The sequence below is a fragment of the Nematolebias whitei genome, chromosome 14 (assembly GCF_014905685.2).
Source record: "Nematolebias whitei isolate Nwh7 chromosome 14, NemWhi1, whole genome shotgun sequence".
Taxonomy (NCBI): Eukaryota; Metazoa; Chordata; class Actinopteri; order Cyprinodontiformes; family Rivulidae; genus Nematolebias; species Nematolebias whitei.
In genome coordinates this window covers 32,801,498-32,805,876 of record NC_056511.1, presented here as the reverse complement: position 1 = coordinate 32,805,876, position 4,379 = coordinate 32,801,498, and positions in this window count along the sequence as shown.

Sequence of the window (4,379 nt, the reverse complement as noted above, 5' to 3'; positions counted from 1 at the left end):
AATAATAATAATAATAATAATAATAATAATAATAATAATAATAATAATAAAAAAATATATATTGTCATCATAATGTCATCACTGTATGTTTCCATACAATGGCAAAATTAGTCTCTGCATTTAACCCATCTACCACCAGGTGGTGCAGTGGGCAGCTATTGAAAGCGTCCGGGGGGCATTTTGGGGGTGAGATGTGCTGCCTAGAGACACCACGAGGTGTGTAGTGACCAGGGATTGAACCTGGGACTTTTGGGTCCCGGGCCGGCTGCCCTGCCTCTACACCATATGGCAAGAAAGAATAAAATTTCAACATTTAATTTCTATTAAATGGACTGTACTTATATAGCGTCTTTCTATCTTATCGAGATTATCAAAGCTCTTTACACAACAATCTGTGCCTCATTTACCCATTCATACAGCACTCTACTAGATCTCTACAAAGCTAATTGAACAAATCATTCGAAAGAGACTAATCCGAGCTTTATCACATTCATACACTGATGGGACACACATCAGAGGCAACGAGGGGTTCAGTGTCTTGTCCAGGGACACTTCAACATGTGACTGCTGTTGGATTGAAACCCCCAACTCTCGCATTGGAGGACGACTGCTCCAACCACTCAGCCACAGCCGCCCAGACAGGCAGATAAAAGTTACAGAATTATTTCAGTGCTGGACATTGTCCTGACCCGCCACGTTTCAGAACCAGAAACGAAGAGCCGAACCCACAGAGACTCTCGGCTTTCTTAGGCTCTAGATTCCGCCCCTTAGAGGGGACGTGAGTTGGGTGTTTGTGTGCAACTGTCCTTGTGTGCATGCAGCAGATAAACAAAACCCAATATGGCAAATGGCTTCAGGTGGAAGAAGTCTGACTGACTTCTTGTTTTCACTTTAACACTAGCATCATCCAAGGATACATGTAACAACTACAAAACTAGGTAAAAGTAGTAAAAAGCTTGCTAGAAGCAGAAAGTAGTGAATGACTAGCTTATAACTGAAAGTAGCATGGGAAGACAAACAAAAACAGCTTTAACAGATTTTAAAGAGAACAATGTATTTTTGTGAAATTGAAAAGAGAATGCATTTCTATAGGTAAATTGTATGTAAAAGTTGAAAATTTAGTATAAAAGACACAAAAATCTAATATCTCAGTATGTGCTTCTTGAACGAGCTGAACGTTTTGATGTATGAAAGGCTGAAGTAGCACAAAATATGCACAAGTAGTTTATTTTCAAAAAGCATTTGAAAATGAAACATGATGAATAAGCAGTCACTGAAATAACTGAGGAGATTAAAAGCCACACAAAAAAAGTATTGACTCAGACTTGATCTCAAGCTCAGCTCAGAACAATAATAAATAAAGTGAAGTACTGTCAATTTGGAAATATGGATTTAATTATTATTTGGAAATATGAAAGGCTGCCAGTAATGCTTGGCTGTGTATTTGTCTGCCTGTTAGCAGAATTTCTCATGAACCTCTGGATGGATTGCAATTTTCAGCAAGTAATCCTTGGATGAATAACTTAACTTTACAAGTCAACCTGATTCAAAATGGCTGCCACAGCTAATCGATTTTGGCAAACATAAATGTCTTCACTCTGTCAATTTCATAAATACTGGGCATAAGTTAGGTGCAGAAGTAGATGACAGTCATCCCCAACACATACTCTGATCACTAATCAATGTTTGCCTTACTTGTTAGCAAATATCTCATGAAGCTTTAGATAGACATAATGAAACTAACCTAAAGTAATAATTTATGCACATCTGCAGCCAATTAACTTTTAAAGTAACTCCAATTCAAGATGGCCACCCTTACTAATCAAGCTTAGCAAACACAACAAGTGGTACGAATAGTGAATGTTGGTAGTTTTGAGTGTTCTGGACTGGATTTTGACCTGGAAACCCAATTTTACATTGTGACCTTTCCTATGACTAGATGCATCTACACCAGAATGGAAGTCAGCACATTGCTTATATTTTGTTATTCAACTCACAAGTCTAACATAGAAACACGTATATGGTGGCAGTCATGTTGGATTTTGATGTAGCATGTAGCCACCTAGCAAAATGGAAGCCAGTATCTCACTTATTTTTAAAAATATCATGCTCACAGCCCAGATGGACATTTATGGTGGAAGCCATCTTAGATTTGGAATTGGCAACCCATCCATCAATTCATCCATTATCTTCCACTTATTCCAAAGTTGCATTGTGGGGGCAGCAGGTTGAGCAGGGAGGCCCAGACATTTCTTTCCACAGCCACCTCTTCCAGCTCTTCTGGGAGGACCCCAAGGCGTTCCCAGGTCAACCGAGAGACGTAGTCTCTCCAGCATGTCCTGGAGTTTTCTCTGGTCTTAGCCAAGTCGGACATGCCCGAACCACCTCAACTGGCTCCTTTCAATGTGGAGGAGCAGCAGCTCTAGTCTGAGTCTCTCCCGGAAAACTGAACTTCTCACCCTATCTCTAAGTTGGATAATTTGAAAAATAAGCAACATGCTGACTTCTATTTTGGTGTGTGGCTACATCTAGGCTTATGAAAGTTTCCTTTAGAAAAATTGGGCATACATGAAAGACATGAAAATTGGGTTGCCAGGTCAACCCAATTACAACGAGACATCCAAAAGCATCTCGGGGTTTTGTTCACGAGTGGGGGAAGAATTAAATTTAATTCAACCTTTATTTATACAGGTTAGTCTCAATGAGCCTCAAGGACTCATTTACAAGAGAGGCCTGTTTTTAACAAAGAATGATTCAAAAAACGTTCAATACAAAACAACTGGACTTTATTTGAAAAAAAAAAGACGTTTTGCTCCTTTTTGGAGGAGCGAGCTTTCTCAATTCAAACAGCATTGAGTGAGGGGTTCAGGTTATAAGGCTGAGTGAGATAAGATACACATACATATGTAGATTGACAATTCACACCTCACACCTTAACAGTAGGGGTTTCTCAAGGTATTTGTTACTCTAATTCACAGATGAGACCCCTCTGTTCCCATCAGGTGTGAAAACTGGCTGGGAATCAGTCTTAAAACTGTATTATATGTTTTTGAAAGTTGAAATCTGAGGCCTCCTCCTCTGTTAAGAGACAGCTTTTTTCTTTTTTTACATAAATTGCTTCCTTCACCCCCCTCTCAAACCATCTGTGTTCTCGGTCCAAAATGTGCACATTTTTGGTCCTCAAAAAAGTTTCCCTTATCTGCGAGGTGGAGGTGAACAGCTGAGTCTTGTTCTGAGGAGCTGGCTCTTCTGTGTTGAGCCATGTGTCTGTGAAGTAACTGTCAGGTTTCTCCAATGTAGAGGTCTGGACAGTCCTCGCTGCACTGGACCGCATATACTACACCACTCTGTTTGTGTATGGGTGTTCTGTCCTTAGGGTGGACCAGCTTCTGTCTGAGTCCTGCTGGGTTTGAAATGTACTGGGATGTTGTGTTTGTTGAAAATCTTTCTGAATTTCTCTGATACTCCAGCAACATAAGGGATGACAATGTTTTTACGTCTGTTGTTCTCCTTTTTCTGTTTATTGGTGTGTTTTGTAGATTTCCTCGCTGACCTGACAAAAGCCCAGTTAGGATATCCACATGTTTGAAGAGCATCTTGGATGTGTTTCTGTTCCTTTACCTTCCCTTCTGTCTTCGTGGGGACGTGTTCAGCCCGATTCTGTAAAGTTCTGATGACAGAGAGTTTGTGTTCCAGTGGATGGTGGGAGTCAAACAGAAGATACTGGTCTGTGTGGGTTGGTTTTCTGTAAACTTCAATGTTCAGGCTGTCCTCTCTTTCCATCTGAATCAAACATTCCAAAAAAGGCAGTTTGTTGTCGTTTGCATTTTCTCTGGTGAACTTGATGTTATCGACCGAGTTGATGTATCTGGTGAACGCTTCTATTTCCTTGGCTTTGATTTTGACCCAGGTATCATCCACATATCAAAACCAACGGCTTGGCGTTGTTCCCTCATAGGAGTTTAGGGCTCTCTGTTCCACTTCCTCACAAGGCTGTCACATATACATATTTGGTGACAGCCATCTTGGATTTTGAACTGGCTAACTTATTTTGAAAAATAAACTTTTTTACACCTAGAAGTAGCCACACATGAAAATGGAAGTCGATACCTCACTTATTTTTCAAGTTAACTTGCTCACAACATGTACGGATGAACAGAGAGTACAGTATTTCTAATTCCCTCTTTTCACTCTACGACAGAGGACATAAATAGCTATCATAAAGTCTTATAGTTATAGAGGTCATTTTTGGTGGGGTAGTAGCTGAGAGTAACAGTAAACACATCTTCCAAGTGCTCACATGTATGCATTATATGGATACATTTTCATTGTTATGCTGATGACACACAATTATATTTGTCCATTAAACCCAATGAATC